This window comes from Trichechus manatus, unplaced genomic scaffold, assembly GCF_000243295.1.
Source record: "Trichechus manatus latirostris isolate Lorelei unplaced genomic scaffold, TriManLat1.0 scaffold00273, whole genome shotgun sequence".
In the NCBI taxonomy this organism is placed as follows: domain Eukaryota; kingdom Metazoa; phylum Chordata; class Mammalia; order Sirenia; family Trichechidae; genus Trichechus; species Trichechus manatus.
The window spans coordinates 799,830-809,510 of NW_004444209.1; the positions used below are offsets into that span (position 1 = coordinate 799,830).

The window sequence follows — 9,681 nt, forward strand, 5'->3', positions numbered from 1 at the left end:
CCAGACTATCTGGCAACATTTCATTTTGTTGCGCTTGGGGTCGTCTTGAGTAAGTGGCCAACTTGATGATAGTTAACAACAATAACCTTGTTATAGGGCAAATAACGACTATGAAATGAGTTTGAGAAGAGGTGCAAAGCTTGAGGACTGAGTCTATGTTATATTCAGTTTTGTGACATATCTGATGTTTAGGTCAGCGCCTTGAGTATAAAGAACATTTCAACTACTGGTTAAATAACCAATTGAAAATGATCATATATCTTTACAAAAAGTAATTAATTGGGACTTAAGTTGGGTTTTAAAGGATGGTTGAACTATGGAGAAGGAGAACAACAGCTCAGGGAATTGGAGTGAGGAAAGCAGGGCCTGCCCAGGCCAGGGTTCTTGTAGAAGGATAAAATTGATTGATAATGAGGGGCGGAGGCACCGCAGGTTCAGTGGTAGAATTATCGCCTTCCATGTGGGAGGCTGGGTTTCGGTTCTCAGCCAATGCACCTCATGCACAGCACCACCCATCTGTCAGTGGAGGCTTACGTTACTATGATGCTGAGCAGGTTTCAGCAGAGCTTCCAGATTAAGACAGACTGGGAAGAAAGCCCTGGTGATCTACTTTTGAAAATCAGCCAATGGAAACCCTATGGATCACAACAGTCTGATCTGTAACAAGGAGGAGCCAGTCAGGGAGGAGCTCTGAATGAAACAGTGAAAATCTGGGACTGGAATGTAGAGCTATTACAAGATTCTGTCATGGGAGTCACACAATAAAAATGATCTTTTCTGATGATTACCATGGCAGCAGTACCACGCCAGTAGTTTGCAGGATCAGTATGAGAGGCAGACTAAATAGGGCAAAATAGGACTCAAAAGTAAGGGTATTGAAAGTGGTGTGTAATACCTTCAACATGGTTTCATGTAGAATATTGTTGTCTGTAGAAGATAGCTTGCAAACAGTCAGACTGTTGTTAGCTGCCAACAAGATAGTCTCCAATTCATGGTGACCCCATGTACAACGGGACAAAATGCTGCCCAGTCCTGTGCCATCCCATGATTGATTGCAGATGGGACTGTTGTGATCCATAGGGTTTTCACTGGCTGATTTTTTGGGGGTAGATCTCCAGGCCTTTCCTCCTGGTCTGTCTTATTCTGGAAGCTCCGCTAAAACCTGTTCAGCATCATAGCAACACGCAAGCCTCCACTGACAGATAGGTGGTGGCTGCGTAGGATGTGCCTTGGCTGGGAATTGAACCTGGGTTTCCTGCATGAAAGGGAGAATTCTACCACTGAATCACCAATGTCCCCAAATAGTCAGTAAAGCCTCCAAATTACTATAAAGGAATATAAAGTAGTGTCGGGTAAAAGTAGACAGCTCTGTGAAATTTTAATTTAAGTCCTTTGTCTGGATCATCAGAGACCACCTCCTTACTCTTCAGTGGAAGATGCTTATGACATCCTTGGATGATGGAAGTTGTAGAAGAACAAAGGCAATGATGATTGTCCTGGTCGAGCTCTATTTGACTTGTTGAGTGGAATGTGGTAGATCACTAGGGAGGCTGAGGTTGTGTAGGATGATAGATATTGAGGACAATATTCAGCTAATGACTCAGGTAAAAAGTAAATGAGGCATTTCATAGCTGCTACTGCTTTTCCTTTCTTCTTCTTGACAAACAGCTTGGAATTGGTAGTGGGGAGAGGGAGTATGTATTATTCTGGTAATATATCTAAGCCACATGAAGCCTTCTTTGAATAAAATTATTTCTTAAAGTAAAAACAAAAGTTCAGTTTTGTTTTATCTTCTCTTTAGGCCAACATAAGGAGTTACTGCTTCTGTTTCCTTACCTCTTTTCTCTCCTTGAACTGCTGAGTATGGAACTATTCTGAAGTATAGTACAGAAAACTATACACAGACACCAAATAGGAGCATTTAACTTTAGAACTGTAAGGGTATTTAGAGTCGGCACAAGGGGTTAAGGGGACTCCCTACTCTCTACCTTACCTCCCTAAGTTTAAGAGCATCAAAAACCAAAGTCGTGAATATTTGTCATCATACTTGGCACCTAACATTCTGCCTTGTACTATGCTATTTTTGCACTTGTTTTCTCCTCCCTAGTAAATTCTAAGTTAATGGAGGGACTGGCTATTAATTCTTCTTGTTTCTGCCATTTCCACACCATCCAGCATAGGGATAAACTCCTTGAAACATGCATGCTGTCTCTTAAGTACTTCTGCACCAAATTACAGTGCTGGTTAATAAGTAGGTCATGACAAAGATCATGCAAGAAAACTGATTTCTGGTAAAAAATAAAAATAGGTAATTTTCATTAACATCTTATAAACTTTTCTTGAGAAAAACAAGTAATAAAACATGTTTAGTGTTATTTTTTGTTTACTTAAGTCAAATCACACGATTTACTTGTCAATCAGGGCTCAAAGCTTCTGGGCTCCTCTGAGTAAGTTCTGCATAAGATATGTAACAAAGAAAGGACAGTCTACCTGCTTGTCCTGGGAAAAGAGCAATTTCTCCCTCTAAAATAAAAGTTAATTAATACATATTTAAACACTTTCTGTTTAAGGCCATGTCGTAGTCATCTAGTGCTGCTATAACAGAAATACCACAAGTGGATGGCTTTAACAAAGAGAAGGTTATTCTCTCACAGTCCAGTAGGCTAGAAGGTCATATTCAGGGCGCCAGCTCGAAGGGAAGGCTTTCTTTCTCTGTTGGCTCTGGAGGAAGGTCCTTCTCATCAGTCTTGCCTTGGTCTGGGAGCATCTCAGCGCAGGAACCTCAGGTCCAAAGGATGCACTCTGCTCCTGGCACTGCTTTCTTGATGGTATGAAGTCCTCCACGTCTCTCTGCTCACTTTTCTCTTTTATATCTCAAAAGAGATTGACTTAAGATACTATCTAATCTTGAAGCTCTCATCAATATAACTGCCACTAATCCATTTTATTACATCATAGTGATAGGATTTACAACACATAAGGAAATCACATTAGATGACGAAACGGTAGACAATCATACAATACTGGGAATCATGATCTAGCCAAGTTCACAGATATTTTTGGGAGGCACAATTCAATCCATGACAGGCCATGTGGCAGGTAGTAAGCAAGATGGACTACAGAGACGAATAAGAATTGAAACCTGCCATTAAAAAAGGGAGAAGAACAGACAAGTGTAAAATTAACTACAGTACCTCGTAAAGTAGTTTTAGATAAATTTCAATGTGGCAATTGAGCTGAGGTTTTAAGCACTTGTAGGGTTTTTCCCTTGATTTTTTTCTTCAAACTAGACAATTTAGAAAATATAGAAAAGCACAAGGAAGTAAAAAAACAAAACAAAAAATCCCATATAATTATACCACCAGGAGAGAACCACTATTAACATTTTAGTATATTTTTTCTTCCATTCTTTTCATTTTTGATTTTCTAACTAGCTTTAAGTAATACATGCATATGGTAAAACATTCAAATGGCATAGAAAGGGATACCAGTGAAAAAGGTAAAAGCTTCTCTCCTCAAAGGTAACAGCCACTTTCTTGTAAATCTCTCTGGAATTCAGAATTAATGCATGAAACAGCGTCTACACAGACATATATCCCTTCAAAATGTATACAAATAGAATCACATTATCTGGACAATTTTCTGCATCTTGCTTTTTCCACCAAATAGCAGAATGTGATCCTTCTCTAACAGCACATACAAAATTCCCTCAGTTTTAGTAATCCTAGTCCTACTCCATTGTGTGTGTGGCTGCTATAATTCAGTCAGGCGTCAGGCAATTACGGGAGGGGGTCGGTGTAAGACAGGCCATTTCAGGATGATGGTTATTAAAGAGACAGAGGGGTAACCTAATTTGGTTTACATGCAGGGTATTAGTGAGTGAGAGAAGAGTTGAGGACAGAGTTGGGTGCTGTAGTATTCCATATTCCAGGCCAGCATTTTATACTTCTTTTGCTTGATGTATGGGAGAGGAATAAAGAAGTCAGCTGGTTTGGGAGGGTATGTGGTGCAACCTGTTAAGTACTCCACTACTAACCATACGACTGGTGGTTGGAAGCCACCTAGAGATGCCACAGAAGAAAGGCCTGGCGATCTGTTTACAAAAGCTCACAGTCTTGAAAACCCTATGGAGCACAACTGCAACGCATGGCGTCGCCATGAGTCAGAATCAACTTGATGGCAACTGGTATTGGTATTAGTTGTCTGAACAAGTGCTTGATGGGCTGAGAAGTGGAGATGTCCTTCAGGCAGCTGAAATTCGAATCTGGTACTGAGATTGCTGTTGCGAAAAAACTGCAGGCCAGCAGGACTGATTAGTTTTCTACACATTTCACCACAGCCTAGTCACCGCTCTAGAAAACACCCTTTAGCGACACACGCTAGAAGCTTCACTCGAAGTTTTCCCTTTTTCCTAGGCCCGGGGCTAGGGCAGATTTGCCGCGCAAGGCGGAGCCTGCGTACCGCCCGCTACTTGACTACGCCCCTACCCCTACTCCTCCCCCGCGCCGCGGGAATTCGGAGATCAGGGCGGGCCGTTTACTGGGCACTCTAAGGGCCAGAGATAGGATACTGCGACCGCCAATCAAACTTGCAGGCTACCCGGATGTGAAGCGGTGCGCGATACAAAGGCGAGTTTCCACCCTGCGGTACAAGTGGCCAATAAGCTTTCCGCAGGCGATAAGTGACAGGAAAATTAACCAGTTACAAAGTAGTTTCGCTCAAGCGTGAGGAAATTCTCTTGCTTGGTCTAACCCACTGCTAGTTGTGATTGGATAGAATTGTGAAGAGCGGTAGAACTGTCTTATTAGGAGCGGGAGCGAGAAAGGGAACAGCCAATAAAAAGGTTCCTAGCAGTGGGGCGGGGGCTAGGCCTTCGCCTCCGCGGCAGAGGAGACTCGGGGGCCATTTTGTGAAGAGACCAAGACAGAGCGGTTGCGACCGCGTTGCCGACCTCGAGCAGCAGTCGGCTTCTTCACGTAGAACCCGGGAGTAGGAGATTCATAATCGAATTTCTTCTCCCTCCCCCATCCTGGTAAGTGGAGGGGGCGGCAGCAGGGGAGGCCCTGGGTTCTTCGAGGTGCGCGAGCGGGTGTGGGAAAGGAGACGAGAGAACCCTTCTCTCGGTACAGTAACCAGGCCCCCATTTATTCCATTTGCCCTGGGGGATTACGTCTTATGCGAGAGGGAGTTTTACGGGTTTTAGCCGCTGCGTAGATTTAATCTTCTGTCCTCTAGGTCTCGACCGGAAGAGAAAACGTCGTTTTTCTTTTTCGTTCTCCTTCTGTGTTAACGATTGAGTTCATTTCATTTTCTACGACTGAGGACTCCTGAGAGAGACTATGAATGTGAAGATCAAGATGGTCGTTAATATAGTTGAAGTTGATGTAGTGCCGATATCTTCTGTTATCTCCATCTCAAATTAGCAAATTGGGCGTGTGTGGTGTGGGGGAGGGTTACCAATCCGGTATTGTACCGGGATCCTTTCAATTTTGGAGTGTGCTGCAGGGCATAAGAGTAATGAATATAACTACAGATTTAATTTTTTACTGATTATTTTTTAATTTACTACTCTGAACAAATGATGGACCTTGAAATAGTTATTTTCAATTCTGTTTACAAAAGAAAATGTTGTAATTGAATTACCATATTAACAGTAATAATTACAGCTGATTTACTGCTTTTTATCTGCAGGTTACAATTGACTTGAACTATATAAGTTAGTGGAACTTTGCTTGAGGTAGGTATTACTATCTTTCTCAGATAGAGAAACTGAGGCATAAGAGTGTTGGTTGCCAGGTTCCTTAAATCAGTAATGAAACTAGTAAGGAATTTGATCACTAGAGCAGTCAAGAGGTTTTACCTAGTTACTGGAATACTAGTACTAAACAGTATTGTAGTTGAATCTGTGTAAGAATCTCATTACCGAGATTATTGATAAGTAGTTGAAAATTCCCAGACTGCACTTGGGAAAAACACTTAATTACGAGAATTGCATTTGTAGTTAATGTAACTTCCTAAGATGACAAACTTAAAATTCGACTTCCAGGGTATTTTGGTAATCATTTTCCCATCCATTTCAACTTTTGTGGCAAAAATGCACAATTAAAAATACTTTTTATTAAGCAAGTATTATCGTGCCTACTACTTGCTGAATTTGCCTACTAGGTGCTGAAACATTATTTGAAAAATTTACTGTTTATAGAAATGACATAAATTTTTTAAATATCACATTCACTTACCCAGAAAATCTTTTTTTATCCTTGTGTAAGACTGAATTGATTGATTCAAAGTGTGTAACTTTCATAAAAAGTATTGCTATTAAGTACACTTTAAACTAATACCAAAGGGTAAGAAGTTCATTTCTCAGGAAACCTATTTGTTAGAAAGTAAAAGTAGTCTTATTCCACATAGCTGTGCATTTGAAGATTCCTTACCATGTAGATAGTGAAAATCCTGTAATAGGGCTGTGTGGGATCAAAGGCATTCTGTTCAAAAAAAAAAAAACTTATATTATACATGGGCTTAAACTAAAGTTTATCGCTTTGCTGAACTGTCAGAAATAAGGGCAGTGATTGATTAATGTAGGAAATCTGGTGAAAGTACTGTTGGCAAATGAAGTCTCAGGGATTTTTAATGTTTTAGGAAGGTTGTTAGGAGCGGAAATTAATTGAAGGACGTTTGTCTTGCCTTGAGGCATTAGAAATAAGGGTTTCTTAGCATCATCATGTACCAAACTAACAAAAATTCCTTTGAGTTAATATCCATCAGAAAGTATTTGGCCACAGAATTAAAATCTGAAACAAAATCTAGATGGCGTTCTCAACTAGGTAGACAGTAACATTTTCTTGTTGGGCTAGACAGAGGAAGAAGGATTGAGTCTTCTGGCATTTTTGTGTTCCCTTTGCTTGTGCCATTCTCACAATACCTGCTGCTGTTCCTTCTGTAGAGAGTTTAAACATAGCTTATGTTTGTAATTAGATCCCTAGAGGGCATGATGTAGCAGTCAGTCTTGTTTTGCGTAGAACATTAAGACTTTTCACGGTGGTTCTCAAATGTGAGCAGACATTACAATCTGCAGGAGAGCTGGTGAAAAGAGATTGTTGGGCCCCACCACCAGAGTCTGGGGTGGGGTCTGAGAATTTGCATTTCTAAAGTGCCAGGTGATAATGATGCTCATACAGTTGGTTGGCAGACTTCATTTTGAGAATACCTTGTAGAAGAAGGGATCCAAACCTTGCTGAACTTTGACAAAGTGTAATCTAGGTATACTCTTAATTGCAAAGCATCAGGGTTAGGTGCTAAAAAGTTTTTTTTTTTTTTTTTTTATAAAGTGGTAGCTCATCAGTTTAACATACCATCATGGGAGACATTTTAACTTCTTGACATTGAAAGATTTAAATGCTTTCTTTTCATATTGCTGCTTTTTAAGCTTCTGTCTTGTGGCACATGTGCAAAGGATTTGTTTATGAATGAGCCATAGTTACTTAACATAACCTCAAGATTTTGAGTACTGGGTTCAGGCTCTGACCAAATGTTTCCCCATAACTCTACTTCCCAAACACTGACTTTCCCAACTCTCCCAAACAAGTAATACTCCAGTGTACATTTTCTAAAATTCTATAAATAATACCTTTTCTGTAATTTGTATAGTTTTACATCACATTTTATACCTAAATGCTCTCCCCTCCCCTTTTTAAATATACGGTTAAAATTTTAGAGTTACAGTACCCTGTCTGTTGTTTTAGTCATTCATACATAATCAACTCAAGGAACACTTTAAAAAGCTCCGTTTAAATTTTTAGTTTACTCAGGTTTGTATAGTAGAATAAGATTTAATAGTTTAATGTTGAATGCAGTCAGTCATTCTTATTTGAACAGTGACCCATAATTCTTGCTTATGCTGTTGAAGTAGTTACGTGTGTATGTTTATTTTAGTGTGGTCTTATGTGTCAGCTTCTTAGAAGTCGTACTTTGGAATTAGCTATATATACCATTTGATAAATCCTAGGACCACAGAAGAATACAACAAATCCCGTAAGGACTATAACAGTGTCTTAGCCATCCCGTAATTTTTTCCACTTGTTGTATGACATTTATTAAATATTCAGTAGCTGTCATAGTTCATCTTTTTTCCTCCATCTATGATTTTTCATTCTGTCGGTGGATTAATGTGCTCCTTATTTAAAATAATCTTTTCCCCTAACTAGAATCTTACCAGGTCTTGTTTGATCTCATCAGTTTTGAGAAAAGATGAATCATCTGTAGTCTTCCTGGTAGACCATTTACTTTCAGTCTTTATTTGTCATAGAAAAGCTAAAAGCCATGGATCAGCTTACCATCATAATCTTGATATTTGACATTGCTCACTTTATTTTTATTCAGTGACCTGATTTTCCTGTATTTCCTTTTCCAAACTGATTACCAAGGTGAATGTTTGAATATAGACTTTTTTTGTTTAATTTTGGAGGCTTTTCTTTCAAAACCTTTAAGTGAATACTGTCATTTATTTAGTTAATTTTAGTTACCTACTGATGCTGAAGAATTATTCAGTCACTAGTAGAGGAGATGATTTTATAGAGGCTCTTTTCCCGTCCCAGTGGAATGTTATGCTTTACCAAAATGTGTTGGATGGAAAAGACAGATATTTCTGTCTTGGGGGTTTAGGGCACAGCATTTCTGAGGAACTCTGACTCAATCTGTCCCTTCTCCTTTCACAGGGCAGCAAGGCGAACCCCATCCCTACTCACTGGAGCTCAGCTTTGATTTTTAACCTCCCTTCCCCACCCTTCCAGAACACACACATTCCCATTCCAAAATTGATTTTGTAAAGATATTTTAAACATAATGATGCAACTTGGTGTGCACTACAGCAAATTTACAGGTGTTTTTTTTTTTAATTGTTTCCAAAAACGGGACCTGGATTTAAGATGTAATTTTTAAAATTTATTTCTATTTTTTCTGCAGCAGTTGGGTTAGAGGAGGAAGGAGCCTTTTAGCCTTTCATAAACTGACCTCTCTACTTCCTCGTGTATTTTTAAGATTGAATGATAATGTGGAAAGGGCTTTGCTTGTTTGCTACTGAGAACTTTACCCTTGCGGTTTTTGTGGAGACTACTTTTGGAAAGAGAAAAGAAATAAACTTTACTGACTTGACATTTTTGCACCTCCCGTTTTTCTAATCTGGGCTATTTTTATTTTTGTTTTTTTACAGTGAGATTTTTTTGATCTTCAGCTACAGTAAGTTATTCCAATTTTTTTTTTACATTTTTCCTGACTTTCCGCTGATTTCCTTTTTATTGTTGTTACTAGTTACTATTATTATTTATTATAATACTTATGATGGTGATGATGATGATTAAGATAATGACACTGATTATTTTTAACCGGATTAAAATACAAGTTTTTCTGAATGTTCATAAGATTATCTCCGGCCTCCTGATTGACTTTGGAGTTTTGCATCTTGGGAGAGAAAGTGATGGCATAGTATTTTTAAGTGGATTGATCACATAAACCTTTTCTCTCCCAACCCCACCCTCGCCCTTATCCCTTCCCCACACTCAAGAATTTTGCTGGCTGTTTAAGTCTGTGACCTTATTTTTCCTGATCTTTAACTTAACTGTTTTAGAGCATCTCTGGACGTCTGTATTTTTAATTTTTTTTATTTTTATTTTTTTAATTTTT

At 39.1% G+C, this 9,681-nt stretch overlaps 1 protein-coding gene across 12 annotated transcripts in view; it reads left to right on the forward strand.

The window, feature by feature from the left end:
* Positions 1 to 4,896: 4,896 nt before the first annotated feature.
* The window catches only part of HNRNPC (heterogeneous nuclear ribonucleoprotein C), a 64,257-nt gene continuing 59,472 nt past the window's right edge, over positions 4,897 to 9,681 (forward strand). For 6 of the 12 annotated variants that reach the window (XM_023724962.1, XM_023724972.1, XM_023724974.1 and 3 more), the window contains exons 1-3: positions 4,897 to 5,032; positions 5,692 to 5,737; positions 9,212 to 9,237. The gene's annotated coding sequence lies outside the window, so the exon portion shown is untranslated. Of the gene's footprint in view, positions 5,033 to 5,691; positions 5,738 to 8,717; positions 9,238 to 9,681 lie in introns of all 12 variants that reach the window. The other 6 variants (XM_023724970.1, XM_004389985.2, XM_023724963.1 and 3 more) reach the window with 5 other exon arrangements.